Source organism: Marmota flaviventris, chromosome 2 (assembly GCF_047511675.1).
Source record: "Marmota flaviventris isolate mMarFla1 chromosome 2, mMarFla1.hap1, whole genome shotgun sequence".
Lineage (NCBI taxonomy): Eukaryota > Metazoa > Chordata > Mammalia > Rodentia > Sciuridae > Marmota > Marmota flaviventris.
In genome coordinates, this window is record NC_092499.1 from 120,910,114 (window position 1) to 120,930,086 (window position 19,973).

At 38.4% G+C, this 19,973-nt stretch overlaps 1 protein-coding gene across 9 annotated transcripts in view; it reads left to right on the forward strand.

The window, feature by feature from the left end:
• Peak1 (pseudopodium enriched atypical kinase 1) overlaps positions 1-19,973 on the forward strand; it is a 271,428-nt gene that overhangs the window by 45,091 nt on the left and 206,364 nt on the right. For 2 of the 9 annotated variants that reach the window (XM_071608484.1, XM_071608488.1), the window contains exons 2-4: positions 3,077-3,139; positions 12,910-12,990; positions 14,027-14,101. The exons of 1 other annotated variant lie outside the window; for it this stretch is intronic. The gene's annotated coding sequence lies outside the window, so the exon portion shown is untranslated. Of the gene's footprint in view, positions 1-2,602; positions 2,676-3,076; positions 3,140-4,220; positions 4,245-12,909; positions 12,991-14,026; positions 14,102-19,973 lie in introns of those variants that run through there. 6 more of the 9 variants (XM_071608485.1, XM_071608489.1, XM_071608486.1 and 3 more) reach the window with 4 other exon arrangements.

A 19,973-nucleotide genomic window follows, 5' to 3' on the forward strand; every position in this document is an offset into this window, starting at 1 on the left:
TTCTCTCCTTATTCTGTATGTTGGGCATCTTCATTATAATGTGTCTAGGTGTGGATCTCTTATAATTTTGCACATTCGGCGTCCTGTAGGCTTCTAGAATTTGGGATTCTGTCTCATTCTTCAAGTCTGGGAAGTTGTCTCGTATTATTTCATTGAATAAATTGCTCATTCCTTTGGTATGGAGTTCTACACCTTCCTGTATCCCAATGACTCTTAAGTTTGGTCTCTTAATGTTATCCCATATTTCTTGGATGTTCTGCTCATGGTTTCTTAACAGTCTTGCTGAGCTGTCTATGTTCTTTTCAAGTTGAAATACTTTGTCTTCATTGTCTGATGTTCTATATTCTAAGTGTTCTACTCTGCTGGTAGTATTCTCCATTGAGTTTTTAAGTTGGTTTATTGCTTCCTGCATTTCTAGGATTTCTGTTTGTTTGTTTTTTATAACCTCTATCTCCCTGTATAGTTGATCCTTTGCTTCCTGGATTTGTTTGTGTAATTCCTTGTCGAAGTGATCTTTCATTGTCTGATTTTGCTGTCTAATGTCTTCCTTGATACTCCATATCATCTGAAGCATATATATCCTGAATTCTTTATCTGACATTCCATCTGCTGCAGCTGTTACCTCTTCTAAAGTTGAGTTGACCTGCATTGCTTGTAGTCCTTTCTTTCCTTGTCTTTTCATACTGCTTGCATTTCTTTCTTCTTGGTGAAACTGTTGTGTTTTTGAAATTTTTCCCCCCTATATATTTATATTGCTCTTGTATAGTTGAAAGGTCTCCCTTGCAGGTGCGGGCGGGGGCTCTGCTCTGCCCCTCCTCCAATTGGTGTGAGGTGTCTACCACGCCCGCGGACCCCTGGGCCTGATCCGCCGTTCTGTCGCAGGTCTGCCTACCTTGCAGGTGGGGGCGAAGGCTGTGCCCTGCCCCTCCTACCACGCCCGGGGACCGCTAGGCCTGATCTGCAGGTTGGTCGCCGGTCTGCCCACCTTGCGGGCACGGGTGTCAGATCCGCTCCGCTCCCCACTCCAATTGGGGTCACTTGACCACCACACAGGCGGGCCGCTGGGCCTGATCTGGGCGCGGGCGAAGGCTCTGCTCTGCCCCTACTCCAGTTGGGGTGAAGTGTGCACCACGCTGGCAGGCCGCTGGGCCTGATCCGCCGGTCTGTCGCAGGTCTGCTTACCTTGCCGGCGCGGACGGCGGCTCTGCCCTGCCCCTCCTACCACGCCTGCAGACCGCTGGGCCTGATCTGCAGGTTGGTCGCAGGTCTGCCTACCTTGCGGGCGCGGGCGGCGGCCCCGCTCCTCCCCTCTGGCTCGACGACAAAGCGAGAGAGACTCAGGTATCTGTGACTCACCCTCCCTACCAGGGGACCAACTGTTTCCGTCGCCGCTGGCACCGGTGAAGTTCTCTCCTCGGCCGCTCTCCGATGACATCAGATCTCTGCCATGCTGGCATCCCCTATTCTATGGCTGAATCCCATTTTCTTCTCTTCCAATAGGCGCAGCTGTGCCCTCTGAGCCGAGCTTCTGCCCTCTATGTGCTGACAGAAATCCCTGTATGGTGGCTCCTGGGAGTCTCTCAATCCTGTTAGTCCAGAGCCCTTTCACTTATCCGGCCCCTCCCCCTGTTCCTCCTCCCAGTCAGCCAGCCAGGTCCTGTTCACCAGAGGCGGTTCCCCAAGGATCTGATTACACTTGCAGCCCCACCGCGTGTCCTATATCCCGAAAGATGAACACCCTCTCTGTCATTCATCTAAGCCCCAGTGCTGTGGTGGGTGATCTGGGAACCAACAGTTTAATTTTTCCGGACCCCTTTGGTGGGCACGCCCCCAGAAACTGGCGGATAAGATCTTGGGTGTCGCCGCTGGTGTTAAGGGGAGGTGGGGATCTGGAATCCCCTCTGCTTCCCTACAGACACGCCCCCGGAGAGATTCCCGAGGTTTCCTGGCTGCTTGTATCTGGAGGGGGTGGGAGTCACACACCTGCTAACGTGGATTCCGCTGGGAAGGAATTCTGTCGGTGGAACTCTGGTGATGTCACCACTCTGCTATGGCGGGCCCCGGGCTCCTTGCTGGAGTGTCCGAAGGGAGGGGTGGGACTGGTCTGTCTCTGGTTGGTTTCAGCTCCCGGTTCGCTATTTCATGAAGGCTTGGCGAGAGACCTCTTCCTAGAGTCGCTGCACTGCTCCTGCTGCGCTGTGCCTCGGAGGCTATCCGCCCTGACGCGGGGGCCGCGTGCAGGCAGCCGACAGTCGCCGAGTCGCGCGGGCAGCGGCTGGCGGGTCTGGACCTCTGCGCTGCGTGGCGGAGATTCACTCGTCTAGCGCAGACTGTCACCTCCAAAAATCCTACCGATTCCCGGCCGGTCTCTCTTTAGTGGAATTTTGCTAGGAGTTTCTCAGTAGGTCGAATCTAAGCGTATCCATGGGTCTCTCTGACCCCGTTGTTGAGGAGGTACTGAAAGCGCTGTCTCCCCTCTCGCCACCATGTTGGATCTTCGAGGAGAAGCTATTTAAATGAGGCAAGGGGTCAGGTTTCAGCGGGCTGAGTCTATCTTCATGATGTCAGTGGACATCAGCAGGCTGACTGACACCTGGGTAGGCCACACCCAAGGGCACAGTAAGAGAAGGGGACACACACAAGGCACTTCCATGGAAGATTCTATCCTAAACAGGGTAAGTGGTTATATTACAAAGAAACAGGTGAGCATAGCTTTACCCATGGGGCTGTAGCAAGACACACCCATGCACCAACCCTCGCACCCAAGAAGGGTGCCACATTTCTGTGACTGAGAGCCTCAGCACATAGCCGGGGAGTGTAACTCAGTCACGTGTAAGGTTGGCCTCGCACATAGTATGTTTTGATAGATTTCAAGAATCATCATTAATATTAAATAATCAAAGTCTAGCAGAAGTTGTTAATTCTCAATATTCTAAAGATTTCTAAAGAAAACTTGAACACAAAAATTTGTGAGTAAACAATCAAGTTAGTATTCTCCTATTGAAAGAATTAAATTATCCACTCAGATTTAGTTGTATTGACCATGTCTGATTTTTCCCCCCCCTCTTCAATTCAGGTATCTGCCTAAACTGGAGCTGATGCTGTAGACATTTCTTTGTGGTTTCTCTAAAAACCTAAGGTGAGATATTTTGTAAATACATTTGCCTTTTAAAATATATTTTATAATAAGAAAGATGTGTTTCTGAAAAATTTAAGACAACACCAAATGTCTTTTCCTTATTTATAATAATACTACATATAGCATGCTTTTACTTTTTGTTTGTATGACATTTGCCTGAAAAAAACAAAACTGGTTCTAGCAATAAAATACTTTTTAGTGTATTTTTCCATTGTTTTTATACTGAAAAAATGGAGTTACACTGATATTCTCTGACATACTTGAGAAAGATATTGGCATTATGATCTGATAGTCTTGAAGACAAATCCTTGATTAGTTAATCATAGATTAAAACTGGGAACTGCTTTAATAGGCTAGTTGGTAGGAGTTTTCTCCACCTTCTTGGACTTGATTATTTCTATAATTCCCTCTATTTGTGGGGCCTATGTAATAAAGATATATCCATTAGTATGTTAATAGTTAATTTCTATAGAAAGTTTCCCTTCCACAGAAAGCTTCTATAAATAGCATTCTGCTATAAAGGTAAGGTTATTAGCCCTGTCCCATTTCCTACCTGTCTTAACTCGAGTCCTCTTCAGTTTTTTTATTTTTGAAATTCTTCATTTTAAAAAAATTTAAATGGGCCATTTTAAGTTTCTCTTTTGGTCTTTCCACCTGAGTCCAGCTGTTCTCTAAACTATTCTTGTCATTGTCAGCAGGGTATTTTTTTCCTAAAAGATAAATGTCAGCATAGCAGTTTAGTATTCAGAATCATTCAGTATCTCTACCTGGCTTAAAGGTAATTTACAAACTCTTTTATGGAACATTATAATTTTTTACAATTTTCCATCCCACTACTGCCCTAGGCATGATTGTTCAATTCCTGTGACACCTTTACTGAAAAATAATTTACATACCATAAAATAACCCATTTAAAGTGTACCATTCAGTGGTTTTTATTGTATTTCAGAGTTGTGCAACCAATACCACAATCTAATTTTGGAATATTTTCATCATTCTTAAAAATACTATTAGTAGTCTCTACTCACCACCCCCTACCCCCAGCCTCTGTCAGCTACTAATCTACTTACTGTCTCTATAGGTCTACCTCTTCTGGACAGTTCATGTAAGTGAAGTTGTACAATTTATGGGTCTTTTGTGACTTATATCTTTCACATAGCAAAATGTTTTCAAGGTTCACCCATGTTGTAGCATTTATCAGGACTTCATTACTTTTTCTTACTGAATAATATTCCATTTTCTGTGACTGGAGTTGAACTGGTAAAGAGCTGAGCTTCTAGGTGTCTGTCTGGGTAGTCAATTTTAAGAAAAGGGCCAAAATGAAAGTAACAGTCAAGTCTTTAATCATTTACTGCATTAGGATAAGTAAGAGATTAACTCTGAGAAAGTGTAGGCTCCCTGAGGTTGAGGTGGTCTCACTGCTGAGGAAGCCTTCAACAAAAGGTTTTTGCAGTTTATGGATCCAGGGGAAAGGTGAAATGGTTATGAGTGGACAAGTCCAGAGGCAGCCTAGGGAAAAGTATCTTCAATATTTCCCAGCCTCTTCAAAGGGCCTGAGGAAAGGCCTCAGCTAAAGGCCATGAAGAGCTTTCTGGATGAAGTCACTTGGGCTAGGAATGCTGAAATGCTAAAATTAAGAGCATGGCGAGCTGGGGCCTGAGTCTTTATATGTTGCTACACACTGGCTGTGTCAAGTCTGGTGGGGAGAATCCCGCTATCCCTGTGAAGCCTTTAAATTGTAATTGTTTATGGTTGGGCTGAAAAAACCATGCATAAGTATTTTTATGGCCAGGAGCCGGACTTAATACATACAGGCCATATTTCATTCATTAGTTAGTGGACATTGATTTGCTTTCATTTTTTGGCAATTTATGAAAGTATGCTTTGAATGTATATTTGTATGTAGTTTTTTTTGTGTGGACATATTGTGCTTAATTTTTTCCTGAGGTGATAACCCTGTTTTTAGCTGTTTCCTATTTTCAACAGTGCCACAAGAAACATTCCTCTATATGACTCTTATAGTACATGTGAAAAAGATTCCATTGGGTATATGTACCTATGAATGTAATTCCTGGGTCATAGGGTAGTAATGTTAATCTGAAAGAGAGAAAACAAACTTATTTCCAGGAGTTGTACCATTTTACCCTCATAGCTTCAATGTGTAAGAAATCGTGTCATTTTACAATTCCTACAATATGTGATATTTTTCAGACTTTTTAATTTTGGTAATTGAATGATACAAAGTAGTATCTATAGTGATCTTTTAAGACAAACTTAAAAAATGATGTGTAATTTCCAATTTATAATAAAATGCAGATCTTAAATATATGGGTCAGTGACTTTTGACAAATGCTTATACTCATTTCACTCCCTTATAAAGCTTTAGAACATTTTATTACCTCTTAAGTTCCCTTGGATTCCTTAACATTTTTTCTCCTTACCAAAGGGAACTACTGTTCTCCTTTTGTTACTTTTTCAATTGGGTTGTTTACTTGCTTAGAAGCATGCTTTATAGATTCTGTGTATGAGTCTTGTGTCAGTACAATATTGAGTAGAAGTGGTGAGGGCAGACATCTTGGCTTGTTCCTGATTTTAGGCGATAAGTTCTCAGTTTTTCACTGTAAAGCCTGGTGATATCCTCAGATTGAAGATTCTTTTATTGCTGAAAGGTGTCTTTTTCCCCCTCACATATAAAGATAATGTTGAATTCTAAGTGTGGTGTTAAGGATAATTTTTAGAAGACGGTATAATCATGATTCTCTTATGGATAGGAAATGAACACTTGTCAACTATTTTATTTAACTCATTAATTACTGAGGAAACTGGTAAGATGTTAAAACCATTTCGAAGGAAGTTCTCAAGAGCTACTCATTTACATGCAATAAATGAATGGTGAAATAAAATTTTCAAGTAAGTACAAAATGAACTTCTCTACTGGACAATTACCAATTTTGTCCCATTGGACACAAGTAATTTGCTTTCCGTAGATAAGAATAATTTGCATTATAACTAGTGTTCTTTAACTTATAGAATTGAAAGTTTGAAAGCTGGAAATAGTGGATGCTTGAGTTAGGAAGGACATTCACTAGTCTTTTTTTCTTTTTAAGTTCACTTCAAAGGATTTTACTATTTTTTCCTGTAAAGTGTGGTCTTGCTTTAAACTTCCCTGATCCCTAGTGGTATTGAACCTTTTTCATGTATTTATTTTTTAAATTTTATATATGTATTTTTTAGTTATAGGTAGACACAGTATCTGTATTTTATATTTTGTATGGTGCTGAGAAGCAAACCCAGTGCCTCATGGATGCTAAGTGAGCACTCTACCTCTGAGTAACAACCCAGCTCCTCATGTATTTATTGGTTCAGTACATGTGTTGTGTGTGAAATGCCTCTTGTCTTTTGTGCAACTTTCCATGTTTTTTTTGTGTATGTTAATGCGTTATATGTTTTTAATAATAATTCAGTATAGATTGTATGAATTTGAACATTTTTCTTAGTTTATAACATCTTTTTTTTCTTTTGAGGTGTTTTTTTTTTTTTGAAGGGGCAGTACTGGAGATTGAACCCAGGGGTGCTTTACCATTTAGGCTACATCTCCAGTCCTTTTTTGTATTTTATTTTGAGACAGGGCCTCACTAAGTTGCTTAGGGCTTTGCTAAGTTGTGGAGGCTGACCTCGAGCTTGTGATCCTCCTGCCTCAGCCTTCCGAGTCACTGAGATTACAGGGATGTGCCACCACCACACCTGGCCAAGGTGTTTTTTAAATGAACAAATGGCTCTTAGTTTTAATATAGTCAAACTTATCTTGAAAAATGTTTCTTTTTTAAGCATTATTAATTATTTATTTATTTTTAGTTGTTAATAGACCTTTATTTATTTATATGTGGTGCTGAGAGACCCCAGTGCCTCACACATGCTAGGCAAGAGCTCTACCACTGAGCCACAACCCCAGAACCACGAAATGTTTCTTTACTCTTTTTTTTTTTAAATATTTATTTTTTAATTCTTGGCGGACACAACATCTTTGTTTGTACCTGATGCTGAGGATCGAACCCGGGCCGCACACATGCCAAGCGAGCGTGCTACCGCTTGAGCCACATCCCCAGCCCAAATTTTTATTTATTTTTATGTGGTGCTGAGGATCGAACCCTGTGCCTCTCACATGCGAGGCAGGCCCTCTACCACTGAGCTACAGCCCCAGCCCCATTTCTTTACTCTTTTGGCCTTTTTTACTCCAAGGTCAAAAGATAACTCTTTTAACCATTAAGCTTTTAAAGTTGTTTTGACACTAAGGACCTTACTCTATCTGATATTGAATTTTTCATGTGGTATGATATTAGTATTTAGTTTAATTTTTGTTTTGAGATGGGGTCCTACTGCGAGGCTGTATTTGAACTCTTGAGCTTAAGTGATCAGTCTCAGCCTCCTAGGTAATAGGGGCTATAGGTGTGTGCTGCTGTGCCTAGCCCAAATTTCACTTAAAAAAACAAACAAACAAAAAACCTACATCTTTTGCTCTGGAGATGGCCCAAATTCTGCCTTGAATTTGCCTGTGGTTTTGTAAGTAAACACACACACACACACACACATACACACACAGGGTGGGGAGATGTTATGGACAGAATGTTTGAGTCTCTGAAAGTTCACATGTTTAAGTCCTAATTCTCGGTATGATAATATTTGGGGATGGGACATTCAGATGACAACTGGTGTTAGAGGAGATCATGAAGATGGGGTCTGATCCAATGGGATTCACCCTCTTATATGAAGAGACACCAGGAAGTTTGCTTTCCTTCTTCCCTGTCATGTGTGGCCACAGTGTGAAGGTGGCCATCTGCAAGCCAGAAAGAGAGCCTTCACTAAAACCTGATCATGCCGTCACCTTATCTTGGACGTTTTGCCTCTAGAAATGTAGGAAAATATATTTCTGTTGTTTAAGCTGCATGGTCTATGGTATTTTGTTATGATAGCCCAAGCAGACTAATATGTATTGTTTTACATTTATTCTTCGGTATTTGAAGTTTTCTTTATTAGACACTGCTTGTAGAGAGAGTCAGGAATAAGAATTAGAGAGCCCAGGCTTCAGAGAGCCTACATCAAAATGCCTTACCCCACACAGCATTACCCTAGGCCACTTTTAAAACTTTCTTTTGAGGAAAAATCTGCTTTATGAGGAGGCACCTCAGATTATGGTTGCAAAAATCCTGGGGTTTGTGTTGGAGGAGAGAGGGATGCAAAGCAGCAGTCAGGAAAGATTAGCATATAGCCAGCTGTTTTGCTCAGCTCCTAATTTTCTTGAAGATTAAAAAAGACCAGACATTTGAGTAGTATATATATGGGGCCAAGTTGTATGCACACAGGTGCTGAGTCACAAGAGAAGCAAAACAGAACTTCTGCAGTTCTTCTGGTTTGTTCCTCCATAGTGTTGCTGGGCTGCCTCTTGCCTCAGGCCAGAACCACCATCTCACACATAGCATATCAACATGGATCCTAGATGCCCCAGTAATATCTCATAGTTCTCTCTTTCTTTCTTATGTACTTTCTCCAGGGACAATAGACTGGGAGGGCCTCAGTCTCCTGAATAGTCTAGACTACAGGAGCACCACAACCAGCTGTCAAAGGGTTTTTTATTTTGTTATTTTGATGATGCTTCAATTTGAACCCAACTCTACTACAGAGTTACATTTGCAGCCACTTTTTTTCCTCTTTCCACATTTTTCATTGGTGCATTGTAGTTGTACATAATGATGGGGTTTGTTGTTAACATATCAGTACAAACAATACATAACAATATATTTTGGCCATTATCACTCCCCAGTCCTTTTAGTTTTATTTGAGGCAGGCTATCACTAAGTTGCCCAGGCTGGCCTTGAACTTAGTGGTCCTCCTGCCTTAACCTCCTTAGTAGCTACCACACCCCTCTATTAAAGGGTTTTTATAGAGTTATTGAATGATTTTAAATAGGACTAAAGTGGCTATTAATTTATTTTAGGATGGTTTTTAGAGTAGAATTGAAGATATTTTGGAAGCTGGGTGCGGTTCTAAACTCAGCTACTTGGGAAGCTAAGACAGGAGGATCACAAGTTTGAGGTCAGCCTGGGCAACTTAGTGAAACCCTGTTTCAAGAAAAGGGGAGTGGGCTGTGAATATAGCTCAGTGGTAGAGCATCCTTGGGTTCAATTCTCAATGCCACACACACACAAAAAAGATATTTTGCAATGGAGAGATTATTTAGAAGACTATGTAGTCCAGACAGGATATAACTTGAAGAAGAGTAGACTCTAGAGAGTACAGATTGTGGTAGAATCTATAGAAATTGACCATTGATAAGATCTTGCTGTGGCGAAGGGAGGAAAGAGGGGCAGGAATCAAGGATGATTCCCAGGTTGGGCATTTGAGTGGATAGTGGGGCTATTTATTTCCAGCTCATGTTTAGGTATAGAAGGAACTTGTAGGGAGGAAGACAGGATTTTGAAATGTTTAGTTTGAGTTTTCTCTGACATAGTCAAGTGGAGATGCATAGATCTGTCTGTAGTCTTGGAGGGAGGTTGGGAGAGTTAGAGCGAGGAAGGGAGGGAGAGATATTGAGCTTAATAGAATTTCAGGAGTGGTTGAAGAAAGACTTGAATCAAGATTGAGGACAAAAATCTCTGGGGACATCTAGATTTAGTGGACATATGTAGAAAAGGGCACTGGGGAAAAAAGATCAGGAAGAAGAAACCACAAGAGAAACTGTCAGCAAAGGATTTTATAGCAGCAGCCTTGGCTTCATCTCTACCTTCAGACCACACTTTCCATTTTGTATCCTGTATTTGATCTTTGTCCTCAGACCTTTCCTTACTGAGCATTCTCTGCTGGGAGAGACTGTAGATGAGAAATAGTTTATTTTTGAACCCAGCAGTTGCTGGCTCTTTTTTATTTCCTCTAAATTCTGCTTGAAAACAAGTACTTTATTCTTTAGCTCATCTCCATTTGCCCCTTTTGCTTTACATATAAAAGAAACCAGTTGACACTTTGGACATTCTGCTTAGAAATTACCTTAGTTAGAAGTAACAATTCATTTTCAATTTTCTGTCTTACCATAGGCAGTGGTTTTGCTAAGTTTTTTGCCATTTCATAACAAGGGACTTTTTCCACCTTCTGAGATGACATTTTACTTGCTCTTAAGGCCTTTCCAGTAGCCTCCTCAAGGCTTACTGGGCTTTTGCTGGTGAGATCCTTCAGGCCCTTCCAGCTTGTACCCACAATCCAGTCTTGAAACTAGGGTCACATGTTTTAGGTTTTTGTTATGTCATACCCCAGTTTTAGGTATTATATTCTATTCTGGCAATTGTTGCAGTGTAACAGGCCACCTCAAATCTAGTACCAGAACCTGCATGGCTTCTTCTGGCTTAGTCTTGGAAGTCACTCAGTGTCACTTCCATCACCATCTCTTGTCGTGAGCAAGTAAATGCCAACCTGGATGCAAGGAGAAGGGGACTTAGACTCCACATATTTATGGAGGAGTGGTAAATTCACATTACAGAAGATTATGTGGGATGGAAGATATTTTTGCAGCATCTTTGAAAAATAGTCTGTGACAGATGGATAAAATAAAATGCACAGGATTACAAAGGAAACCCATTATATTAAAATATTGTTATTAAGCTAATTATGATCAAGTGTATATGTTTATTTAACATAATATACAAGTTATTGTGGCATATAACTATAGTAAATTAGAGGTTGGAGAAAATAATTTATTTTCCCATCAAAGTTTTTCTCCTAAATTCTATCCACAAATCCAATGGTCTCAGGGCTGGGGCTGTAGCTCAGTTGGTAGAGCGTTTGCCTTGCATGTATGAGGCACTGGGTTAAATCCTCAGCACCACATAAAAACAAGTAAATAAAATAAAGGTATTGTGTCCATTTACAAATAAAAAAAATTCAATGACCTGTAGATTAAAAACCTTTATGTTAATGTAATTGTGTTTACAAAAGTCATATTGCTGTGGATTGGGAAGTATATTTGTGTGTGAGGCGGGGAAGGAGGGTGAGAAGGCAGAGCCTATCAGGGAGGCCACCATAGGGTAAGTTCAACAGCATTTATTTTCCTTTTAAGATAAGGGTTTAATTGTTTTTTTGTTTGTTTGTTTGTTTTAGATAGGGAAAGATACTAATGAGGAAATTTGAAGATATAGGAAAGGTAAAGGGTATTTGATGTTTCTCGGAAGGCAGGAGAGAGTCTAGTCTGGAGGTTAGGTGGAAGCATTAATCTTAGACAGGAGGCAAGGCCAGAGGAAAGGAATAATGGAAGGATGTTTGTGAGTGCTGTTCATTTATTACATCATGTGGCACTCTGAGAAAAATGTATGCATAACACATTTCAACACAGGAGCAAGGGAGACCAGGACAAGTCTCTGAGAACATTGAAGCAGAGTGCTGGACAATATGAAACTATTGGGAAGGGAATTGGGGGGCGGGAAAAGGTAATGAAATAGGGACCAAAAAATAATATAATGTAAGTGGTTGGGTGATTGGATGCAGAAGACAAGCTTTTCCTAGTTTGTAGTTTGTTTTTAATACCTTTCTTAGACCAATCATTTTCCTTCCCATGAGTATTGATACAAAGAACAGTGGAATGAAAATAAAATGTATTTATATATTTTGACTTTTGCCTTTTTAGATTTAGCTTTTCTTAAGTGTCTTTTTAGTATACATGAGTAATACTTGGAATGTCATTGCCACACAAAAAATGTAAAAGCATCGGAGTTTCTTTTTCCTGGTTATTTGGGTTGATTTTTTTTTTTTTTTTTAAGTTGTATATGGACTCAATTCCTTTTTGTTTTTAATGTGGTGCTAGGATTGAACCTAGGGCCTCACACTTAGGAGGCAAATGTTCTACCACTGAGCTACAACTCCAGCCCTATTTGGTTGATATTGAAAAGCACTACCTGTTTTTGTTGCTTTCACACTTACAACTGGATGGAATTGGCCTCAAAGGGTTCATAGTTTTCTTTGTCATTAGCCAACAGATGCTTGCTACAGTGTTTTGCTCACTGTCTGTTTAATGTGAGGGCATCTGTGTATGCCAATGAGAAGAGCAGTACTATATAGTCACCTTTTTTTTTTTTTAAATAATAAATAACTGCCTTTAGTTTACATACAGATCCTGTACTAAGTGATCTAATTTGTGTTTAACTCAAGCTGTTATTAACATCTGGAAAATCTAACTTCAGATTGCTTTGACTATCTAATGTATCACTTTGCTAAGTCTCTCATATAATGAAACTACTTTGTATCTGTCGAAGAATTGCTTCATATCTTCTTGAAATGTTAAAAAATTTTAAACTTCAGGTCACTACTATATATCATAAATGACCTTCGGTTTCTAGATACAAATAATAATTAAGCACATATATGATATGAAATTTTTAATTCTTTTTTTTAGGGGGTGTGTACCAGGGATTGACCTCAGAGGCACTAGGTCACTGAGCCACATCCCCAGCTCTATTTTGTATTTTATTAGAGACAGGGTCTCACTGAGTTGCTTAGCACCTTGCTTTTGCTGAGGCTGGCTTTGATCTTGTGATCCTCCTGCCTCAGCCTCCTGAGCTGCTGGGATTACATGCCTGTAGCACTGCGCCTGGCATGAAATTGTTAATTCTTAAATTATGTCTATATTTAAAAGTTTTTAAATAAAATATATTATTTTAAATTGTGGTTAAATGTCTAAGCTCTCTCCACGGCCCCCATCTCCTATTAGCAGCTATTTTTATCTTTTCTTTCAGCTTAACTATATCATGCCTGCCTGAGAAGCTGTCCTGGGAGTGGGCTCAGGGTCTTTTGAGCAGGAAGTCCTGGGTTTCCAGGTAGGTGGAAAGCAGTTCCTAGAGGTGAGGTGCAGTGAGGCATTTCCTATTGGCTCTTTGTACTGTTTACCACTTGGGGAGAGGTATGGCCACAGGAGGACCAAATCTTATCACCTGATCTAAGAACAGTAGCGATTTTAATAATCTTTTAATGGGTCCTCTAGACTTAATTGTCCCCAACTTTATTCTTTCAAGTCTATTCTTTTGTTGTATGGCTGGAAAGATTTCTCTAAAACTCCTGCTCAAAACCTTTCTGTGCTTCACAATTTTCATAGAGATTTAATTTAAGTTCGAACTTCTTCACATGACCTTTTAAAGGTTCTTTGTGCCTTGTTCTGACCACTGCTTACTTTTTCATTCATATCCGTTTTTTGAACTCTGTTGTTATCCCAGGTACTCTTTCTTACCTCTGCAATTTTGCACACAAATATTAATTAATGTATATTTTTTTGATTCATTCACATGCATGTCATGTCTTATAAATGTGACTATTATTTAAATGCTTTATTGTTTAGTTGGCTCATCTCCATCTGAATCCATTAAATCAGTTTCCCAGCCTACCTGTCCCCTCAGCTGCATAATAATGCAATATTTGTAACAATTTTTATTTGAAAGTGAATCATCTTGACTTAAGTAGGAAGAACTGATTGACCTAATTGCAGAAGGGTTAGCATTAAAATGAAAAAAAAAAAAAAAGAACAATTTAAAGAACTGATGTGAATATGAGAATCATTAATGATAGAAATAATGGATTACTTGATTATGATAAAACATCTAGCAACTCAGTAACTCAGCTATCCTATCATAAAATAATCTGCATACAAACAGAATAAAAATAATTTTTGCTATCTTATTCTAAGCCAACATTAATTGAAATTTTAATTTGGGAACTATGTTAAAAAACTTGTTTTTGGGAACTGAATTTACTATGAACATTTTTATGTTAAGCTGATTGATTCTGTTAAATACAGCATGAAAATATATCTTTATATGTGACTGAAAAATTATTATTATTATTATTATATTTATTTTTTAGTTTCGGTGGACACAACATCTTTATTTTATTTTTGTGTGGTGCTCAGGATCGAACCCAGCGCCCCGCGCATGCCAGGTGAGCGCGCTACCTCTTGAGCCACATCCCCAGCCCGTGACTGAAAAATTATTAACTAAAGAAAGGAATGACTTGCTAAGGCATCCTTTTTAAAATATTAATCAAATTATGAGTAAGAAAGGCTTTCAATCTCTGTCTTAAGAGATACAGTATCTTCATAGGTTTTAGTCATTGTTCTAGTTAGGCTGGCTAGTGTTAGCGCCTTAGGTTTTCTTATGAGTCAAATGAAGTATTTTATTGTGAAGATCAATTGGATTTTATATATCAAAGTGCTTTATAGGTATTCTACATGTAGATATTAAGCAAGATTTTAGTCCTTTTTCTGCCAGCTTTTTAACTCTAGGCTGGTGACTTCATTTCCTGAGCTTTTATTTATAGGTAAGTACCATTTACATTGAGTTCAGCTCTTACAAATTATGAACATTATTATTTTTACTTTTTTCTTTCATCTGCTTACCTTCACCATTCCCCTTGTTGTTATTATCCATTAATCCTCACCTATTTTATTTCATTTGGTAATTACTATCAATTTTGTAAGGGCCGGTAATATTAGCCTCATTTTACTGATAAGGAAAACTGAGACTAAGGGAGTTGCACAGTTGATTACTGCTAGAGGTAGGATTCCAATTCAGGTTTCTGGTGCCAAGGTTCTTTTTTTGAAAAGCATGTGGCTGAAGTAAAGACATGTACCTCAGTTAAAGAAAACTTTTGTTTTCTGTTGTTTTCCCTTTGCTTTTTGAAATATCTTTGGACTATCTGAAATATGTAGGTCAAGTAAGGATTAAGACAAACACATCCAGAAATATTCATTTTTGTCTAGAGTTCACTTATGAGTGCTATGCTTTACTATTTCCTATTGAAAACTTCAGACACCCCCTTGTCCAGGCATGCCAGCCCTAGATATTGACCTTACTTAGAACACCATTGCTTTTGGTGTGATTGACAGTGCTGATTTAGGCAGGACTCTGATGCTGATCCTTTCTGATTTAAAAACTTCTGTATTGGTGCCATTTTTTAAAACTCATGTTTCTCTTTTTGTCTGTTGAAAGTTTCCTTTTAGACAAGTTTCATTACTTGTTCATTTCCTTTTAATCCCATGAATGATCATTGGTCATAGTTTAATTTTTTCCCCCCAGTGATGACTTTGAAATGGCTGTGGCACTTTGAGATCTCATTTGTTGCCCTTCTTGAAAACACTGGAGTGCACAAAACTGCAGCTACATTGGCCTTTTCTGTGAATATATCAAGTTCATTGTGGCTATAGGGTCTTCTTTTTTTTTTTTTTATTGGTTGTTCAAAACATTACAAAGCTCATGACATATCATCTTATAGGGTCTTCTATTACTTGTCCCTTTGTGGGGAATAGTCTCCACCCACCCTGCTGGTTTGCTAGATTCTTCTTTTTCCTCCTTCTCCCCTTCCTCCTCCTCCTCCTCCTCCTCCTCCTCCTCATCTTCCTTTTTCTTTTCCTCTTTCTTCATGGTACTGGCAATTGAACCCAGAGGCACTCTACCACTGAACTACCTCCTCATTCCCCTTTTATTTATTTATTTATTTTTTGAGACTGGGTCTTGCTGAGTTGCCAAAGCTGGCTTTGAACTTGTCATCCTCCTGCCTCAGCATCCTGAATCATGCTAGATACTATTTCTCTATAATATTAAAGTCTCAGCATAAATGCCCCCTCTCAAAGAGATTTCTTTGACAATTCATTAGAGATTAGTGATTTCTCAACTCTCTTAATTACATGACTGTTTTGTCTTCTTCTTAGCACATAATCACTAATTGATATTTATTTCTCATTCATCTCCTCCAATGGGGAAAAGTGACAGTCTGTCTTGTTTACTGCTGAATCCCCAGAACTTGGAATAGTGTTTGCCATAGTAGGCATTCCATTAAATATTTGTTGAGTAACCAAACAAATGAAAAATTTTTCTATTGGCTACTCATAATTTTAAAAAATTCTTTTGTTTCTTTTCCTTATTTCTCTTTCTATTCACCCCCTGCCTTTTTTTGTTGTAAGTTAGGAAGGTATAATTAATGTTTTTGCAACTAACATTTATGTATTTAAAAATTTTTCTTTTTTCTGTCCTGTGCCCTAGTAGGATTCTTTTGGAGGAAGGGGAAAACCTTGTAATCTCAAACTCTTGAGGTATGACTATTTCAGTCTATCTACTGCTTGCCAGGTAGGTGCCAGAGCTGGTACAGTCTAGTCATAGAAGCAATTAACAGGTAGGAAAGCTGGCTCCTAACAGCTGTTGCAGTCCTGCTTGAGTTGGCCTCTCCCCCAAGGGACCATCACTATCTATCTAGGAAAATGAAATTGCCTTCTCATAAGCATTTTTCTCTAGAACAAAAACAAATTCTAGGTTTATAAAATGAGTTAAGAGCGTGTCAACAGAATAGAACAGGGTAATGACCTGCTGCTGCAATTTGAATTTGAGTCAAGGCAGCAATGTTTATTTTCAGAAGAGATAACATGGAAATGGTGGCACTTTTAGTTGTATTGAAATGACTTTATTATGCTGAAAGAGTAGATTTAATAACTTAATTATCATTATTGTTGAGGAAAGTGGCAATCGCATAAAATATAATTTTGACCCTCAGAACTTTGGTTTATGTGATTGTCCTTGAGTCCTTGCTTCTTCAATTCACTTTATGGAATGGGGGAAGCATTTTCGAATAAATGCTACTTGATTTCTTTTCATTCTTCCAGTTGTTAATTCATTCACTATGGATTCTTTTCAACCATGAGCTTAACCATAGTTATGTGCCATAATCAGCGTATACACAAAGGTTTTTAAAAATGGATTTAAATGAGTTTTATATTAATACTCTGTCAGTTCTGTGTTGTATATTGATATGCCTTAATGATATTGGTCTTTCTTGATCCTTTTTGGAAGTCTTATTTGATGTGATTCCCAGTCTGAGCTAGTTGTGAAATGTGTTTCCTTTGAAAGTTGCCTTCTAATTAGAAACCCCTTCTTTAGAACCCCTGGCCTTTCATGAAACTCAAAGAATTTGTGTCACTAAATTCTGCTTTAAGCATTTTGTTACAAAAATTAAGAAAAGCTCTATGCAAAATGAGGGTATTAACTTTTTGAAGGAATGAGATAGATGTGCCTTAAAAAGCTATCAGGTTGTCTAATGAAGAATAAAAATCACATAATCATCTCAGTTGATTAAAAAAATTTTTTTACAAGATTTAACACCCTTTTATGATAAAAAGTCAACAAACTAGAAATAGAGGAGAACTACCTTAATATTATAAAGGCCATTTATGAAAAGCCCACAGCTGACCTTATACTCATTGTGAAAAACTGTAACCTTTTCCTCTAACCTCAAGAACAAAGCAAAAATACCCATTCTTGCTACTTCTGTTTAACATAGTATTGGAAGTCCTAGCCAGAGCAATTAGAAAAAGAAAAAGAAAAAAAGTTATCCAAATTAGAAAGGAAAAAGTGAAAGTATCTGTTTTCAGATGAGATGATTTTATATGTAGAAAACTCTAAAGATCACACCAAAAAAATTATTGGAACTAATAAATTCAGCAAAGTTCATGGATACAAAATCAACCCTCAAAAATTTCTATATAATAACAATGATACAGTCCAAAAAAATTAAATAACATATAAATAAGTGGAAACACATATTTACGGATTGAAAAACATAACATTGTTAAGATACTACCCAAAGCAATTTATAAATTTCATCCCTTTCAAAATCCCAATGACTTTTTTGTAGAAGCAGAAAGATTTATCCTAAAATCCATATGGAATCTCAAGGGATCCCAAATAGCCAAAAAAATCTTGAAAAAAGATAAAATTGGAAGTCTCACACTTCCTTATTTCAAAACTTGAAAGAATGAAAAAGGTTCGTTATTGGAGAAAATACCCATTTATTGAGGAACAGCTCTGCATATTTATAGAGCTGGGGGTGATTTGACAGTTATGACAGTTTAATGGTTGAACGGTTCTCAACAGTTGGCATGGGGTGCTTTCTGATTGGTGGGTAAGGATCATGTGAGCCAGCAGGGCTAGTCTGATTGGTGGGTAAGGATCATGTGAGCCAGCAGGGCTAGTCTGATTGGTGGGTAAGGATCATGTGAGCCAGCAGGGCTCACCATTGGATGGCGCTTCTCGGGGGATGGGGAAGTTAGTCTTTGGAGCCAGGGCGACTCCCAATTTATAACAAAGCTATGGTAATCCACGTAGACAAACTTATAGACCAGTGGAATAGAAGAGCCCAGGAATAAGCCTTTTCATGTATAGTCAAATGTTTTTCAAAAAGGGTGGTAAAATCATTCAATGGGAAAAGGACAGTTTATTTTCAACAAATGACTCTGGGAAAACTGGATATCCTTAAGCAAAAAAGTAAAATTGGACCCTTACCTTATACCATATGTAAATATTACTTCAACATGAATTGAAGACCTAAATGTAAAAGGTAAACCATAAAACTCTTAGAAGAAAATATAGGTAAAAACCAATCTCATGACACAAGGTTTGGCGGTTATTTCTTGGATATGACACCCAAAGCACAGGCAGTAAAAGACAAAATGAATATGTGGGACTTAATCAAAATTAAAAACTTTTGTTAATCAAAGGTCATCATCAATGAAATTAAAAGGCAACTTATAAAATGGGAGAAGATATTTGCAAATTATATATCTGATAAAGAATTGTTATCCAGAATATACAAATAATTAATCTTCCCTTAACATGTTCAGAAGATTTACATTGGCCTATAGTTGGGCATAACACAAAGCCTATTTTATAATAGTGTTGACTATTTCAGACACACAGACGGATCATGGATGTGAAAATACAATGTCTAAAAGATGCTGGCTACACAGTACATTGTAGAGTATTGGTTGTTTACCCTGGTAATCCTATTCTGACTGGGATCTGTGGTTCACTGTCACTGCTCAGAGTCATCAGAGAGTAGTATCATACTATATATTGATAATCTGTGAAGTTATCAGAATTCTAAATTCAGTTTCTATTGAACATATATCACCTTTTCCCTACCATAAAATTGAAAAATTGTAAGTCAGACCATCATAAGTTGGGGATTGTATTATCTGTATTTTTGCAACTTGCTTATTTTAAAAGTCAGCATTATTATTATTTTTTTTCTTTTTTGGGTACCAGGGATTGAACTCAGGGGCACTCAACCACTGAGCCACATCCCAGCCCTATTTTGTATTTTATTTAGAGACAGAGTCTCACTGAGTTGCCTAGTGCCTCGCTGTTGCTGAGGCTTGCTTTTAACTTTCGATCTTTCTGCCTCAGCCTCCTGAGCTGCTGGGATTACAGGTGTTTGCCAACATACCCAGGTCAGCATTATTTTTGAGATTTAGAGGATTTTTTTATTATAAGAAAAGAATATATATTTTAAAGCTGCCTAATCTTAATTAAGTGTTAATTTTATATTTAGGTTTCTTAATTTTGTATAGATAGAAATTCTATTGTCTTCTGGAATCTACTATGATTTAGTTCTGACCTGATGATTTTATTGTGGGGTGATTTTTTTAGAGGCAGACTAAATTGACTCTGAAGAGTTAGTTTTTGTTTTAGGAATTTCTTTTTGGTAGGAATTTTTTAGATGCATAACAATTGAGATTAGTTTATTTTTTGTAGCGTTTCATACCTACCCTTTTTAAGGATACTCAACAGAGGCTAGAAACACTTAAAGTATGCTACTAGTTGGAGAGCATACCTTTTCAGGTTACAGATTTTTTTTCATTACAGGCATCAGTTTCTGAAAGAGCACATTTATAGGTTGAATCAGCTGATCTGCATGATTTGAATGGGGTAAAGCTGTTGTTTCCTCAGTGTGATGAAAGTGACTTAATTTTGCTTGGGATAGAGAA